We start from the raw sequence: 18738 nt of genomic DNA, 5'->3' as shown, positions 1-18738 counted from the left end.
ACTTGAGTACTGTACAGTGTGATTATATTATATATGGTATTGCTGTATTTTATGTAGCTACTGTATTAATACTGTACAGTAATACCTCGATATATTATACACTTAGATGTGATACCCCGGTTTAACAACAGGTTTTGATTTTTTTTTTACCGATTTTGCTTATATTTTAGTCTAAAATTGTGTGTTTAGGTTGATCTATAAACTGTTTTTAGACTTAGATTAATGTATTTTAGCCATAGGTAGCGTGAACATTGTCATTTTGGGGTATAGTTTATTTTGCTTGATTTTTTTCCAGTCTCATATATGACGATTTTCAGATTTTATTTGTTGGTTTTAGTGCATTATTTACAGGTGTTAGGCTTAGGTTAGCTTCCTTTGACAGCCGTTAGGCCATTTAGGTTGGCTTTAAACTTGTTTTTGGGCTCATTAGGGTGGGGTTATGGCTTGGTTTGTGGGGAAACCCATTCCACATTGCTTTACATCTTAACCCCTAAATACCGAAGCACGTCAGTGCTGAATGAAAGGAAGGCAATGATTGATTATGTGTGTGTGGATGAAAGGATGCGAAGATGTGTAAAGGATGCAAGAGTGTATAGAGGTTGGGGGAGTGGACTTTCTGACCACTGCTTGGTGGTGGCCAGAATTAGGATGCAAGTGAGATGGAGGAATAGAAGAAGGGAAAGACGAGAGGAAGGAGTAGTTGCAAAGAGAGTGGAAAGGTTACAAGAGGATGAGAAAAAGGCAGAATATAAGAGAGAAGTGGAGGAACGATTGGGCAAATATGAATTGGAGCAGATGGGAGACGTGGAAGGTGTGTGTAAGATATTTACAGAAGAAATATGTGCAGCATGTGATGTGGTGTGTGGAAGGAAGAGAAGGCGGAGGGGGGTGCAAGGAACAGCGTGGTGGACTGAAGAGGTGAAACAGGCTGTGGCACAAAAGAAGAAAGCATACAATGAATGGGTGAGAAATAGGGGCGTGGAAGAAGTTGAGAGGCGGAAGAGAGAGTTATATGTGGAAAGGAAGAGAGAGGTGAAAAGATTAGTAAGAGAGAGTAAGAAGAGAGTGGATGAGGAATTTGGAAGGAATTTGAGTGTAAAGTGAAGGGACTGTAAGAAAATGTTCTGGAGAGAAGTGAAAAGAGTAAGACAGGGTGGAAGTGAAGTTAGCAGGGGAGTGAAAGATAAAAATGGTAGATTACTAGTGGAGAAGGGAGAAAAAGTGGGCAGATGGAGAGAACACTTTAAGGAATTGTTGAACATAGAGGATGGAAGTAATGCGAGTATAAGTGGCTGGGGAATGGCTGGGAGAAGGAGGGAGGTGAGAAGACAGGAAGAAATCAGTAGGATAGAAGTTGTGGAAGCAATGAAGAAAGTTAAATCGGGGAAAGCCCCAGGAATTGATGGAGTGTGTGGTGAAATGCTGAAGCATGGGGGAGAGATAGTAGTAGAATGGATGTGGAAGATGTGCAGATTGGCCTGGGAGGAAGGTAGAGTCCCGGAGGATTGGAAGTCAGGTATAATTATTCCCTTGTACAAAGGAAAAGGGGAAAAAGAAGTGTGTGGTAATCATAGGGGCATTTGTCTTCTTAGTATAACAGGAAAAGTGTATGGTAGGATACTTATAGACAGAGTTAGAGAAAGAACAGAGAAATTAGTTGGAGAAGAACAGGGAGGCTTTAGGAAGGGAAGAGGTTGTGTAGATCAGATATTCATTCTTAGATCTTTAGTGGAAAAGTTTCTAGAGAAGGGAAAGAAGTTGTATGCGGCTTTCATGGATTTGGAGAAAGCATATGACAGGGTGGATAGACAAGGATTGTGGAAAGTGTTAAGAATATATGGAGTAGATGGGAAGTTGTTGAATGCTGTGAAGAGTATGTACGATGGTGCGAAGGCTGCAGTGCGTGTGGATGGTGAACTAAGTGAATTTTTCTCTTTGAAAGTTGGTTTGAAACAGGGATGTGTCATGTCTCCATGGTTATTCAATCTGTACATGGATGGGGTAACAAAAGAGGTACAAGGTAGGGTAGTGGATGTTGGAGTGGCCCTGGTGAGAGAGGATAGTGTTTGGAAACTCCCTGTACTGTTGTTTGCAGATGATACTGTGTTGTTGAGTGAAGACGAAGGGGAGCTGCAAAGCTTGGTGGATGAGTTTGAGAGAGTGTGTAAGAAACGGAACCTAAAGGTGAATGTAGGGAAGAGTAAAGTGATGGTCTTTGAGAGAGGTGAAGTTAGTGAATGTACAGCGAGGTTAGATGGTGAGGAATTGGAACATGTGAGTACGTTTAAGTATTTGGGTAGTGTGATGAGTAAGGATGGAGGTTTGGAGGGTGAAGTGCTTGAAAGGGTACAGCAGGGAAGAAAGGTTGCTGGTTCCTTGAAAGCAGTGATAAGAAACAGGGAAGTGAGCATGGAAGTGAAAAAGTTACTACATGACAGTATTGTGATACCAACTCTAACTTACGGAAGTGAAGCTTGGACATTGTTGGAAGGACACAAGTCAAGAGTGAGAGCAGTGGAAATGAGTTATTTAAGAGGAGCCTGTGGAGTCACGTGGAGAGACAGGCTGATGAATGAGGATATAAAGGAGCGTTGTGGTGTGGATGTGGATGTGATAGGAAGCGTTATGAGGAACACACTGAGGTGGTTTGGCCATGTGGAGAGGATGGAGGGTGAAAGACTGACGAAGAGAGTGTATGTGAGTGAGGTGGAGGGGGGACGAGGGAGGGGGAGGCCGAGGATGAGATGGAGGGATGGGGTGGAGAGGTATATGAGAGAGGGGGATGTGAGTTGGGAGCAGGGCAGTGAAATGGCAGGGGACAGGGTGACTTGGAGGCGATTTATTTGTGGCCACCCCAAACGGGATTGAGGCGTCTGGTAATAGATTGATAGATAGACGTCAGTGCACGTGTTGACCACTTTAGTCATCTCAGCCGAATCACATCAATATAGCTATCTATCTATTTATAGCCCGACGCCCTAATCCCGCAAAGGGTGGCCGCAGACAAAACGCCTCCAAGTCGCTCTGTCACCCACCATTTGACTACCCTCCCCCCAACTCACTCCCCCCTCCCTCATATACATCTCAACTCCATCCCTTCACCTCATCCTCGGTGTACCCCTCCCTCTCCCTCCCTCCCTTCACCTCACCTCTTTCATTCGCCATTCTCTCCACATGTCCAAACCACCTCAGTGTATTTCTCCTAATCTTCTCAACCACATCCACATCCACCCTACAACGTTCCTTCACTTCATTCGTCAACCTGTTCCTCCATGTCACTCCACACGCTCCTCTCAGGTAACTCATTTCCACTGCTCTCACTCTTGACTTGTTCCCCTCTTGCAAGGTCCACGCCTCGCTTCCATACGTCAGGGTAGGGATCACAATACGGTACTGTCATGCAGTGACTTCTTAACTTCCATACTCACCTCCCTATTTCTCATCACTGTTTTCAGTGAACCAACAACCTTCCTTCCCTTCTGTACCCTTTCACGCACTTCATCCCCCAAAGTTCCATCCTTACTCATCACACTACCCAAGTACTTGAATGCACTCACACTCTCCATATCCTCACCATCCAACCTCACTGTACATTCTGTGACTTCATTCCTCTCAAACACCATAACTTTACTTTTGTTTACATTAACTTTCAGCTTCCTCCTCCTAAACACTGTCCCAGATTCATTCACCACACCTTGCAACTCCCATTCATCTTCACTCAACAATGCTGTATCATCAGCAAACAGCAACACTGGAATCTTCCAAATCTCACCCTCATTCGTTAGAGCCACCCCCACATCCACTGCCCTGCCCTGCACCTCCTTTACAACCCCATCCATGTATATATTAAACAGCCATGGAGACATCACACAACCCTGTTACAGTCCCAAATTGAGATAAACAAAATTCACTCAGCTCACCATCCACTTGCACTGTAGCCCTAACTCCTTCGTACATACTCTTCACAGCATTCAACTATTTCCCCTCCACTCCATATATTCTTAATACTTTCCACATACCTTGCCTATCTATTTTGTCATAAGCTTTCTCCAAGTCCTTGAAGGCAGCATACACTTTCATTCCCTTCTCTAGATACTTCTCCACTAAACATCTTAGAACAAATATCTGATCTACACACCCTTTTCCCTTCCTAAATCCTCTTTGTTCTTCTCCAACTAGCTCCTCTGTCATATGCCTAACCATGTCAATGAGTATGGTACCATATATTTTACCAGTCACACTAAGAAGGCAAATACCCCTATGGTTACCACAAACTTCTCTCTCCCCTTTTCCTTTATATAAAGGAACAATTATACCTGATTTCCAGTCCTCTGGAACCCTTCCTTCTTCCCAAGCCAATCTACACAACTTCCATATCCATTCCACAACAATCTCACCTCCATACCTCAGCATTTCACCACACACTCCGTCAATTCCTGGGGCCTTCCCCAACTTGATCTTCTTCATTGCTTCCACTACTTCCGTCCTACTGATCTCTTCCTCCCTCCTCTCATCTCTCCTTCTCCCAGCCATTCCCCAACCACTTATACTCGCACTGCTGTCACTCTCTGCATTCAACAAATCCTCAAAGTGCTCCTTCCATCTCCTCAATTTCTCTCTCTTCTCCATCAACAATGTATTATTCCTATCTTTCACTCCCCTACTGTTTCCCCTTTCACACTGCCTTACTTTCTTTACCTTCTTCCAAAACAATATCTTACTCTCCCTGCATTTCACACTCATATTCCTCCCAACACTTCATCCACTTTCTTCTTACTCTCCTTCACCAGTCTCATCACCTCCCTTCTCCTACTCAAATATACCTCTCTCTTTTCTCTCTCATCTTTTCCCCTACCTCTACTCACTAACCATTCACTATGTGCCTTCTTCTTTTGTTCCACAGCTCGTTTCACCTCATGATTCCACCGTGGTGTCCCTTGCACACCCTTGCATGTCCTCCTCACTCCACAAACCACCTCACATGCTGCGCCTATCTCTTGCATAAATATCTTACATACGTCTTCCACCCCTTCCATCTGCCCTAGCTCATACCTTCCCAATCTTTCTTCCATTATGCTCATATACTCTGCCATTTTCTCACTATCTTGCAACTTCTCCACTCTTCTCATAGGAGCTGTTTCCTCCTGTCTTCCCCTTCGTCTCCTCAGCCATTTTCTTTGCAGCTTCACCTTGGCCATCACTGAGTGATGGTCCGAGACTCCATTCCCCCACCCTCTCCACACTCTTGCATCCACCACTTGTCTTCTCATTCGCTCATCCACACACACGTAGTCTATCATTGCCTTTCGTTCAACAAGTTCACCATCCATCCTCCTCATTACTCTCCATGTATACCAGTGGATCATCTTATGTCGAAAGTAGGTGTTGGCTTTTGCCAACCCCTTACCAGCACAGATGTCCACCAAAGCACTACCATTCCCATCTGCGTCAGCTGGCACACCCCACTGACCAACGACTCCATCCACTTGTACAATCCCAACTTTGCCATTCATGTCTCCAATCAAAAGCACTCTCTCGCTCCTGTCAAATTTGTCCATACATGCTTTTACTCTCGCCCAAAACTCATCTTTCACTCTTGCCACTCAGTCCTCTGTCGGAGCATACACACACACAATCGCCCACGCTTGTATACCTACTTTCATCCTCACCGATACAATCCTTGCACCCACTGTTCCATACTCTCATATATTCTCCTTCCACTTCTTGCTTATCATCAGACATACTCCCTCTCCTGCCATCTCATTCTCATTAACTCCCGCACATATACCTAAACCATATTCCCATTCTCTCACCCTTTCACCAATCCATTTAGTTTGTCAATCCGCATATATCCACTCTTGCATCCTCAGGCACCTGAACAATCTCTCTCTCTTTCACTTCATCATTCACTCATCTCACATTCCATGTTCCCACCCTCAGAATGTCCTTTGTCCGTTCCTTAGTCGTCAACGTATGGTCTGTCCTGGTCCGAGGCGCTTTATTCACTATTTTAATTAGTTCTTTTTACTGGGTGGGGCACTAACCCACCACCAACCCTTTTAGTCGCCTCATACAACAAACATGGATACTGGGGGAGAATTCTTGAAACCCCCCTACCCCCAGGGTAGGGGGGTTCCTTGTAAAAACTGCCTGCACATTGCTCTGCCCTGATTGTGATGTATATCCCCTCAAGCCAATGAGAACTAACCCCTCTGGCCTCAGGTTGGGTGATCCGACCACTCTGGGGGCCAGGGGAGGTCACCCCCCCCTCTCGGCCCACCCACTCCCTGAATTTTTCGTCATCTGTCACGTAATAACTGTCTCTGAAGACCCTCCCACCCCTCTGTACGCCCCAATAGGACATTGTTAGTCGAAATTTACCCCTACCCCAACCATGAGGCCCATTGCATCCCCCTCCAGCTGCCAACACCTTCCCCTCCTGCCTTGTATACCCCTACCTACCCTACCCCCTCCCTCCCTTTCAGCCCCATACTACCTTCCTACTTCCAATAAACCATCATGTGATGGCGAGCATGCAACTTGGCTTGCTCTCCCCTTCCACGCCTCCCCTCCCCCACTCCTCCCACCCCCAACACGTGCTTTATATGTATTGCCTTGTGTGTGTGTGTGTGTGTGTGTGTGTGTGTGTGTGTGTGTGTGTGTGTGTGTGTTTTTTTTTTTTTTTTGAACATAATAAATGCTTCTCTGTATACTATTCTATACATGCAATCACAGGCATCTGAGCCCCAGCCCCCCTAACACCACCCAGCCCCCTCCCCCCACCACCACTCCTCCACCACGATATAGTAAAGACAGTTACATTTTCCCTTTTCCCTTGCATGCATCTTCAATGGTATTGAATAATATTCAATTTTCCTTCATGGCAATATAAACATTTGGTGTTACTGAAGTACTATGGAGGCACTGCAGGATTACTCCCCATACGTGAATTATCTCCCCACACCTGCAAACACACTTGTTTGCATGGTTGATATGCTAAATCACATATATTTTGTTTGTTTCAACTAGCCAAATTGGTTGTTACTGTAAATGATCTCCCAAGGTTCAGTGTACTCGTTGTGGGCCTTCTCCCCGATTGAATTTTATCTCCCCACATGTACATACACATCTGTTTTCATAGTAGTTGGTCAAGAACAAATTAAAGTGCTTTACTTTGATGAGAAAAGGTGGTTTTATCCAACCTCCATACCTACAAACCTTCTTCCCACAGGGTACTTTATCTCCCGAAAAGCAAGTAATCTCCCCACACCCCAAAACACCTGTTCTCGGGCTTGGTGTGACGTATGATATTGCAAAGACCTATTTCAGTAATAGAAATAGTTAGTTATCAAAACTATGGGGGCTTTCGAAAATTTGGGGGGGTAACTCCCCCCCCCCCCCAACTTTGACCCTCAATTGTGCGGTAACCATTAGGCCTAGGGGGGTGCCGATTGCTCTGTCAGGTGTGTAAGTTCTTCCTCTTTAGCCAGAACATATTGATTTTCCTCTTGGTGAAAGTCGAAAAAAAAAAAAACGAATTGTGGCTCCAATGGCAGACAAGCCAGATTGAATTGTGGTATTTAGGGATTAAAAGCAACCCGATATACAATACCCTGCCTAACAATAGGGTTTTACCAAGCCAATTACAACGTTAAATTGGGGTATGCATGGGTTGTATTTTAGGCTTGATTTTACTCTATTACTCATGGATACCATTGCTGGAAGGTTTCTAAGAGAGAGGGTTAAGACAGGTAGCTTGGGTATTGACACATTATCTGGCTTGGCACTGAATATATAAATAGCTGATTAGGGGTACCTACACAATGTGTGGTGTGGCAATTGTCTGAATTATGTTCGATAATTGAGGGATTACTGTAATTCAAACATACTCTTGAACACTTCGTTGCTGCCGTCACTAATTATGCACTTGATATACCTCCTTAGTAATATAAAGATTTAGCACTTCAGCTAGCTATGACTAGAGCTAGGATTGATTGGAAGAAGTTCAGGCCTCAGGGATCTGTTGCCTCTCCCGACATTGAGAGGGCTCTCCAACTGTGCTAAGGGATCTTTGTATGCAACATGTGTGAGGAGCGCAGTGCTATATGGTTGTGAGACCTGGGCAATAAAGGAAGAGAATATTTGCAGGCTCAAATGTACATAAATGTCAATGATTAGGTGGATGTGTAGTGCATACCTGAGTGTGAGACCTGGGGAGGGGGGAGCGAGGTTTACGATGGAAGAGTTAAGGGATAGGTTGTGATTGGAGTGTATTGGTGTTGTGATGAGGAGAGGTAGACTGAGATGGTTTGGGCATGCGAAGAGGATGGGGGATGATAGTTGGGTGCAGAAAGTGAGAAGTGTTAATGTTAAGGGTAGGGTTGCGAGGGGTAGACCGACAAAGACCTGGGACGAGGTCAGTGAGTGTGACCTCGGGGATAAGGGACTGAATAGGGAAGCTGCCAGAGATTGAGCAGCATGGAGAGCTGCCATTAGGCGACCAAGACTGACACATGCAAGCATGTTGGGGCCGTCAAAAACAAAACGAAACGATGTACACAGAACAGAAAGCAAATCACAATGTTTTACAATTGAAGTTCAGTATAATGATGCTCTTTGGGAACTACGTCTAAAGCTGTCTCTACCCTTTACTCTCAGTATCACTCCCACATTGTTAGCTATGTTTGCCTTACAACATCAACAGTTAACAAACCATATTTAGCTGATTAGAATTTCCTAAAGACATTCACCTCAAAACACAAGTACTGTATGTTGAAAATATCCACTGTTATGCCTTAGTAATGCTGCTGTCTCGCAGTTGCTTTAGTACACACACACACAAACGTTATGTTAGCTACCATTGTATGGTATGTGCTAGCTCTATGAAAAGCTCAAGAAAAATGCAGCCCCATTCTCAAATATCAGAACATAACATTGCACTGAAAATGCCAAGGTGATTACTGTATCAGATAGCTAGATGAATAAAATTATAGATGGATAGGTGCTGAGACGGACTGACATTCGTTCTACCACTGAACTCCTCAACTCACAATCCATCTTACTAACTACCATATCGAAATCCTACGTCACTCCTTCAGACATTTTTTACCATTTTCAACTGAAAGGTTAGGTGAATGAGGGAGAGCCTTCCTCTTTGTTGTCGTGTTTAATTCTGACAGTTTAATTTAAGAAGTTGCCAAGCATGTGCTAATTTGCCTGCTGCAATTACTCTCATATTTTTGGAAATGTTAATGTTTTTACTGAGCACAAGCAAAACTTTTCAGACTGGGGACATTTGATTCAGCACCCATTAACCCCTTCAGTACAAGATGTTTCCTGAACTGATTAAAAGTATCTGGTGGGCAAGAATAAATTATCCAATAAAATACATTACTGGATTGAAGGGATAATGGTAAGCAGTTTATCATTGTGCCCCTACCTGGACTTCTCTCACTCCTCCCTCCCTAACCCCTAAAAGACAGGCATCGGAATGTTTTGACACATGCTCAGGATGAGCATAATCGGCGGGTGCAATATGGTGGAGGGTTGGTGGGGGTTGTCGGGGTCGGTGGTGGTGTGTGTGGGGGGGTTGTGGGGTTGTGTTGGGGGTGGCTGGGTGCTTGGAGTAGGTGGGGGATGGGTGTGGGAGAGTAGGGTGGGGTTGGGGGTGATGAGTGGAGAGGGAGGTGGGGGTAAAGGGTGAGGGTGGTGGTGGGGGTTGGAGGGGTGGGGTGGTTTGGGGGGTTTGGTGTGGGGGTGTGGAAGGGTAGGGGGTTGGGGGTTGTGGGGGTAGGAGGTGGGCAGTAGGGGGTGGGGGGTGATGGCGGAGTTGTGGCTGGTTGGGGAATGGTTTGTGGGATGGGGGGATTGGGGAGGGTGGGGGTTAGGGGTGGTTGGGGGTAGTGGGGGGGTTGGAGGGATGGTGGGGTGAGTTGGGGGGCTGTGGGGATTTGGGGGTGGAGTGGTGGTGAGGGATGAGGGTGGGGGTGGGAAGTGGGTGGTGTGTGGTTAGGGGGGTAGGGGGGTTTCGGGGGGGGGGGGCCGAGACCGCATGTGCAGACAACCATCATTTTGGCCTTAGTACCCTCGGACAGCATGTGCGGACACCCGTCTTTTAGGGGTTAAGTACACCCACACCCACACATGCATTGGATTCCATTCACCTTTGCTGATCATGATAGCTCTGCTAGGGTAGCAGTGAGGAAGATGATGGATCACTGATCAGCAGTGAGGCAGAAGGTCAACACGATTGATCACTGATCAGCAGTGATGCAGAGGGTGAATGAGATCGATCACTTGATCAGCAGAGAGACAGTGGGTGAATGGAATCAATCACTCTGATCACTTTGTTTGCTGTAAATACAACAAGAATGGTGGATGCTGCTATGAGTGCCCATCAAGCGCTGCTAATTTTAATTATGTTGCTCAGTAAATTTTATCCCGTTTTCATAAAATAGTACTGTAATTGGCTGAGCCTTGAATGACTTAGACATTCCTAAAGTACTTTAATCATGACCAAAAAATATAGTGTAGCTGTAATTTCAGGCAGTAATGTTTAATGTTACAACTTTTTTTCATTTCTGCTATTACCGGGTATATGACTGTTTCCTACCGTGATACTCTTGAATGAAACAAAATATCTGTAAGAGAAGCCCACCTAACGTGGGTGATTGTGTTTCCATATGCAACAGACATCTGTTAGATAACTCAGCAGTCTTGCTAGCCATTGTCTCTCCAGTATGATTGCCTTAGTAGTTTGTGAGTGGATGGCAAGTGAAGTGGTCAATTTAGGTTGGTCTTTATTTTTCAGCTTGAAAAATTTACTTCAGCTGCTGCAGACTTTGTTCCCATTGATTAAAAAATGGTGTATACAAATCTTCATGCTTACTAGACAATTTTAACTGGTGCCGCATCATTCTGAAAGTTACACTATTATGGCGTAATGTTAGGCAAATATGCCCCCTCTTTGCAGATTATTAGCCCCTCACTGGGGAGGGTATCATGGGAACTCAACTCCCACTCATTGTAGCCCAGTTTTATAGCTTGTAATTGCTGCCAGCTGGAGCCTTCTTCGCATCTGGATACACTTGCTTGCGTTGCTCAGCAACCTAGGGACGGATACTCAAAACGTTAACCGCGCCTTTTGTTCCCAAGGTGCCATTATACATTGCATTTTCGTGAAAGGCGCATACCCAAAACTTCGGCTTGGCACGGCCATAACGGAAAACATGAATGTGAAAGTGAAGGTGAAGGTGTGAGTGAAAATGGAGGTGAATGTGACAGTAAAAGTAGGGAGGGCAAAAGTGAAGGTGCATGAAAGTAATTGTAAAGGTAAATGTGAAAGTGAGAAAGTAAGGTTGCAAGTGAAGGTGAAATGGAAATTCAAAATGAGTGAAAGTGAATGTGAAGGTGAATGTGCAAGTGAGCATAGAAGTAAATATGAAAGTGAATGTGAATGTCAGAGTGAACTGAAAATGAAGGTAAAAATGAATAGGAAGGTGAAGATGAAGATGACAACGTAGACAAAAATGTGTGAAGTAAAATGGAAGTGCCCAGTGCAGAGAGAGAGAGAGAGAGAGAGAAGAATTAAAGCATCAATTACAAGTAAGCCTCTGTGCATAACAAAAGGAGGAGGAAGTCCAGGGGGAAGTCCAGATGTCGCTTTTATTGGACTCGCTTTTTTCAGATTGGCTTGGGCCCCAATTAGTCTGATATAGTGAGGTTTTGCTGTATTTGGGAGAGACTAAAGATCAATGAAAACATTAAAAAATAGTTAAAGGATGATTTATGAAATGTAATATGCCCTCAGATAGGGAGGAAGAGGTATTAAAACTGTATGTCCATTCACATATGCTTCATTCAACAGGTCGAGTACCATAGGTGCACCATGTGAGTGAGTACTGTGCCATCACCACAATGCCACCCCCAGCTAGGAGAGGAAGAGTCAACAGGAGGTGTAAGTCAGACCTTTGTGGTTGATACATTAGATGATAAGTTGTTGGAAGAGCTGTTCATAGTTCCTTGTGAATTGAGCTTTCTCCATTGATTTATCATTCAGGACCTTCAGATTCATTGTCTGGGAAAACTGTATAGTACATATCATAATAATCTTGACTGTTTATTACCTAAAAATGGATTAGTTAGAAGGTAGACAAGAAGAGGAAAAATGCAAAAAAGAAAACTATTAGCTGAATGTGAGTTGAGCCATAAATCACACTACTGTAATTACCTCATTATTCCAGTTTTCAAAAAGTCTTGGCCCCACCCTACAGACAGAAGCCTATGGCATGGAGCCTAGCATTGCTACATGTTCTTCAGATATTTGTACACGAAGCAAATCCTGTAGAGTGAGTTGTTCATAAAGTATTTCAGCTGGAGGATGTTTTTTTTATTTTATTTTTATTTTTCTTTCCATATAAATTTGTTCAGATTGGGAGAGACTTTCCAGATTGGAAGGGTTAGCTATAACCTTATAACCCATATAATTTCCATGGTGCTTCATCCTCATCATCCAGATGGTAGGAGGTAGGTAGGTCTCATTGAACCAGAAGTAACTTAATAGAATGAGGTGTTAAAACAAAGTTTGCCCAATGGGAGCATTCACAAACTGAGGAGTTGCCAGTAATTGCCAAGTAATTTAATTAGGATCTTGATCACCTACTCCCGGGTCACATTGTCATATATTTTCTAAAATGCCTTCCATGATATTTAGTGATGAAGAGTACATAAAATTCCAGTGCTGTAATCATTGCTTATTAGACCAAGTTTCTATATATGATTTAGGAAATAAAGTACTGAAGAAAATTTACTGGAATGCGTAAAATGACAAGTTGTCCATTAACATTCATCACGTGTCATCAGAAGTCTTGCTGCATGTTTAATTCAAAGCACTTATACTTTTGTTATCAAAGAGACTAATGTTTCATATGGCAAATGCTGAAAAGAGTGTACTGACTATTAGTTATAAAAAAAGCTTAATTTATGAAGCCTAAATCATGCGAAGACGAAGCCACCGACAGAAATTCCAAGTACCGAGGTTTCCCGGAAGACAATAAAATTTGACACAGGTATGCGCATAATGTGCACATATTATAATCTTCATCTGTTTCCTATAAATATCTTGCAGCCAAACAACTTCATGTTAGTATTATATATAGACATGTACAGTTGGCTCCACTCCCGAGTTTATCAGTTAGCATTGCCATTCCTGTCTGTGTGTGTGTGTGTGTGAACCTTGGAACACAAACTCATGGATTCAAAGCATCACTGAGTAGTCCCTGGGGGTAGGGAAGAGAAAGTAACTAGGAAATGGAGGAGACAGGGGGTGAGAATGACAGAGAATGTGGGAGCAGGGGAAGTACGGTAGCTTAGTGTTTAAATGGTAATCTATCTATCTATTGCCAGACGCCTCAATCCCATTTGGGGTGACCACAAACAAATCGCCTCCACATTGTCACGTCCCCCCCCATTTCACTGCCCTGCTCCCAACTCACACCCCCCTCTCTCATATACCTCTCCACCCCATCCCTCCATCTCATCCTTGGCCTTCCCCTCCCTCTTCCCCCCTCCACCTCACTCACATACACTCTCTTCGTCAGTCTTTCACCCTCCATCCTCTCCACATGGCCAAACCACCTCAGTGTGTTCCTCATAACATCCTATCACATCCACATCCACACCACAACGCTTCTTTATATATATATGGTAATAATATATATATATATATCCATATATATGTACTGGTATATATATATATATATATATATATATATATATATATATATATATATATGTATATTCATTCATTCATTCATTGCCAGACGCCATGTATCCCAAACGGGGTGGCCAAGGGCTTAGAGTTAATTGTTTTACAGGGAGGGACACTAATCCTCCACCAACCCCACTTGACACGTAGGGAGAATGTTATGCCAACAGCATCTGGTGTTCCCAGGCGGTCACCCATCCAAGTACTAACCAGACCCAACGTTGCTTAACTTCGCTGATCGGACGGGAAGTGGTGTACTCAACGTGGTATGGCCGTTTTATATATATATATATATATCTATCTATTGCCAGACGCCTCAATCCCGTTTGGGGTGGCCACAAACAAATCGCCCCCAAGTCGCCCTGTCCCCCTCCATTTCACTGCCCTGCTCCCAACTCACACCTCCCTCTCTCATATACCTCTCCACCCCATCCCTCCATCTCATCCTCAGCCTCCCCCTCCCTCTTCCCCCCTCCACCTCACTCACATACACTCTCTTCGTCAGTCTTTCACCCTCCATCCTCTCCACATGGCCAAACCACCTCAGTGTGTTCCTCATAACGCTCCCTATCACATCCACATCCACACCACAACGCTCCTTTATATCCTCATTCGTTAGCCTGTCTCTCCATGTGACTCCACAGGCTCCTCTTAAATAACTCATTTCCACTGCTCTCACTCTTGACTTGTGTCCTTCCAACAACGTCCAAGCTTCACTTCCAAACGTTAGAGTTGGTATCACAATACTGTCTTGTAGTACCTTTTTCACTTCCATGCTCACTTCCCTGTTTCTTATCACTGCTTTCAAAGAACCAGCAACCTTTCTTCCCTGCTGTACCCTTTCAAGCACTTCACCCTCCAAACCTCCATCCTTAATCATCACACTACCCAAGTACTTAAACGTACTCACATTTTCCAATTCCTCACCATCCAACCTCGCTGTACATTCACTGACTTCACTTCTCTCAAAGACCATCACTTTACTCTTCCCTACATTCACCTTTAGATTCCATTTCTTACACGCTCTCCCAAACTCATCCACCAAGCCTTGGAGCTCCCCTTCGTCTTCACTCAACAACACAGTATCATCTGCAAACAACAGTACAGGGAGTTTCCAAACACTATCCTCTCTCACCAGGGCCACTCCAACATCCACTACCCTACCTTGTACCTCTTTTATTACCCCATCCATGTACAGATTGAACAACCATGGAGACATGACACATCCCTGTTTCAATCCAACTTTCAAAGAGAAAAATTCACTTAGTTCACCATCCACACGCATTGCAGCCTTCGCACCATTGTACATACTCTTCACAGCATTCAACAACTTCCCATCTACTCCATATATTCTTAATACTTTCCACAATCCTTGTCTATCCACCCTGTCATATGCTTTCTCCAAATCCATGAAAGCCACATACAACTTCTTTCCCTTCTCTAGAAACTTTTCCACTAAAGATCTAAGAATGAATATCTGATTACACAACCTCTTCCCTTCCTAAAGCCTCCCTGTTCTTCTCCAACTAATTTCTCTGTTCTTTCTCTAACTCTGTCAATAAGTATCCTACCATACACTTTTCCTATTATATTAAGAAGACAAATGCCTCTATGATTACCACACACTTCTTTTTCCCCTTTTCCTTTGTACAAGGGAATAATTATACCCGACTTCCAATCCCCCGGGACATATATATATATATATATATATATATATATATATATATATATATAAATGTACTGTACAGTAGTTTAGTGTTTAAATGATAATGATAACTGCTTTACTACAATCACATGTTCTCTGTTCTATTACTACGGTACATATAAAACAGTTGTTCAGACAGGAGGGGTTAAATACAGTAATCCCTCCACTATCCGATGTAATAGAACCAAAGGCATGTCCGGGAAGTGGGTTTGTCTGGATAGTGGGCCCCTGCCTCCTGGACTGGTACTTACGGACCCTAACCCAGCCTAACTTTGAAAGCCACCTAAATAACTCCCAACCCAACATGCGTAGGACCTGTTTAAGACCCTCTTCACACCATTAATGGACATAAAGCATGAAGTAAATGACGAGGAACCAGAGAATGAGGAATTAGAAGTGTGTATGGAAAATATTTTGCAGTGTACAGGGTAAATACAGCACTTCTGTGGCCACCTCCTCTAAGGCTCTGGCAGTGGTGAAAATGCTCTTGAAGTACATACAGTAATCCAGTGTTGTGCAACACTTGATTCTTTGCACTGTGAGTTATAATTGTTTAACACTATACATTCTGTTCTCAAGTGCACCACGCCAGCTTCAACTGCCACTTTGCACTCCGCACTGAATCCTTTGCACTGTAGATTTTATTTTCTCAACCCATTATCTGTGTCAGTGTTTGTTTACATGTACAGCCCGTGTGCGGTAGTTTTCAAATATTTAGAAAAAAATTTTATAAAAAGAATAATAGTCAAAAGATAGGAAAAAAATCCCGAGGTCAGTGGTATATAACACAATATAGCAAACAAAAAAAATTACCTCTGAAGCAGGTCCGTCAGGTAATACATATTCCCTTTGCGATGGTGCCAGGCAAACGATGTGTTATGGTTACACTCGGTCATCAGCATCAGTCTTGCGATCAGGTAAGGTGTAAGTCAGCATCTGAACCATCTCTGTTATCATCTAACATTGTACACTATCATCACTACACTCATCCAGCGATATGATCCAATGTTTGCTTTGGCTACTGCTAGTGGCGGCATGGAGAAGACTTCGTATGATTAACTTCGGCATTTTTGGTAACTGAGCTGAGTTCCCCTCCTCGTAAAAATACTTAATCTGTGTATAGCAATATTCTACAGGGTACCATGAGTTGCTAGCTGATTTATTTCATGCTATTTTCAACAGCGCAATTTTTTAAAGCAGGAAATCATATATGATACAGCCACAGTCAGTGGGTTAACACTGCACAACACTGTAAATTCCTATGTGGTCTAGTGGCGAGGTATTGCAGTTTATTCACTGTTATTCATAAAAACAAGCACATGCGGCATCCATTGCAATGAACACCTACTCACAACGGTGATTAGGCAGTAACTGGTGAGGGGGGAGGAAGGAAGGAATGGGTGAAGGGGCTGTGCATGAACACAGCTGATCATTGCTGCATGCCAATTTCAAATTGTGGATGGGAAAAAATTGGAATTTGGGGGGGATTTTTATTTTTATTTTATTTTTTTTTGCCATTTTTGGGTTCTGAAGATCCAGGCCCACAATGTGCGGTAAGTGGGGAGTCTGGATAGTGGGCATCCGGATAGTACAGGGATTACTGTATAGTCTTCATTGACCTCTTGAGTAGAAGAGATCTTCCTAAGTTGAATAACATAATCTGGAGGCTGCAAGAATACACGAATACATCACCATGCTGAAAAAGTTAATGATATTATCTGGATTTGTTCAACCCGCAGTTGCGGAGAATGTGATGCGTCAGAGTGCAGGTCGCCAGAGTGAGGGAAGGCCATACATGAACCCCTGGGAGGAGGGGCATGAGCCATATGCCAGGCGACCGCCACACTATGAAGATGACCCATACTGGTGAGAGACAGTGATGTACGGTACAGTAATTCTTCAAAATAAGTGATATTATTTAAAATGTTATTTTTAAGTGTACCATAAATTACAGAAATATTGTATATTGATGTTACCTTTTTACTTATAAGGTGATGCGATACAGTCCCTCAAAATGCCATGTACTTGAAACCTGCTATATGATCAAGTTATGTTGGTGGTAAACTGATTGGATAATGATCAGTCATATACATTATAGAACGTAGAGATTGTAACGATCATACAGTAAAAGCTTGCTTGACTGGCATCCAATGCATCGGCACATCAGTATAACCGGAACGCAAGTTCAGTCCGGCATGGGGTTGAAAACATTCCAGATACTGGTCGTCCCCCTATAATTCTTGATTAGTTCTGTGCAGGATAAAGTAGTGTATGCAGCTAAGTCTTCAAAATTATTTTGGCCTGTAACATATGCTAAATATTTCTTTAAATAATTTTTGGCAATGTTTGCTGGTTTGTGTTCCGTCCCCTCCCCCATACCCCTACCCCTCCTAGCCCCCCACTCGTCATTCTTGACCGGCAGTTATATCTCAAGCTAACCTCATACTTTACACTCATAGTCACATTACTAATACACAAATATAAAACACTAGGATATGTAAAAAGTATATAATATGACTATGAACATGCTGCAGCAGGAAATTAACGCATTATAATGTTGACAATAAAACAAAAATATTAACAATGGCCATCCCAGGCCTCATGTGTTGGGTGTTTGTATGCATCTGTATCTGTGCCTACATGTTTGGGTGTGTTTATGTCTGTTTTCCAGTGTGTGTGTGTGTGTGTGTGTGTGTGTGTGTGTGTGTGTGTGTGTGTGTGTGTGTGTTTGCAAAGCAGTGCACCCAACACAGGAGGCCTGAGGTGGCCATTGTTAACGTTTTTGTTTTACTGTCAACGTCATAATGCATTAATTTCTTGCTGCAGCATGTTGATAGTTGTATTCTTTTTAACATATCCTAATGTTTTTTGTTTATATTAGTAGTGGGACCAAGAGTGATAAGCATGAAATCAGCTTGAGATGTAACTGTTAGTTAAGAATGACGGGTGGGGTTGGGGGTTGGGTAGGAGTATGGGGGATGGTTGGCACCTGGGGTAGTGGTGGGTGGAGCTCGTTTCGTCCCCCCCCTCCTCTTTTCCCTGGGTATTCTGAGGTAGCAAGGGGGCACCCCTGGGCAGATATTAGTGAGCGTGAGTGTATCTGTACTGTATCGTACCTGTACTGTGTCTTATCTATCTATTCCCAGATGCCATAATCACGTAAGGGGTAGCCATTCGACTTTAAGTTATTTGTTTTGCAGGGAGGGGCACTAACCCTCCACCAACCCACTTGTTGACACGTAGGGAGCACATATGGTTTGGTTATGTG

General features: G+C 43.5%; 1 non-coding gene across 1 annotated transcript; it reads right to left on the bottom strand.

Moving 5' to 3' along the window:
- Positions 1 to 13926: 13926 nt before the first annotated feature.
- On the bottom strand, positions 13927 to 14045 carry LOC145402381 (5S ribosomal RNA). Its single transcript, XR_013897738.1, has one exon. It is a non-coding gene; the product is annotated as a 5S ribosomal RNA (ribosomal RNA).
- Positions 14046 to 18738: the final 4693 nt, after the last annotated feature.

The sequence above is a fragment of the Coenobita brevimanus genome, chromosome 57, assembly GCF_032717465.1.
Source record: "Coenobita brevimanus isolate Jiangsu-jjx chromosome 57, ASM3271746v2, whole genome shotgun sequence".
NCBI lineage: Eukaryota > Metazoa > Arthropoda > Malacostraca > Decapoda > Coenobitidae > Coenobita > Coenobita brevimanus.
Note: the sequence above shows the minus strand (reverse complement) of the source record. Positions and strands in the feature narration are given on the sequence as shown.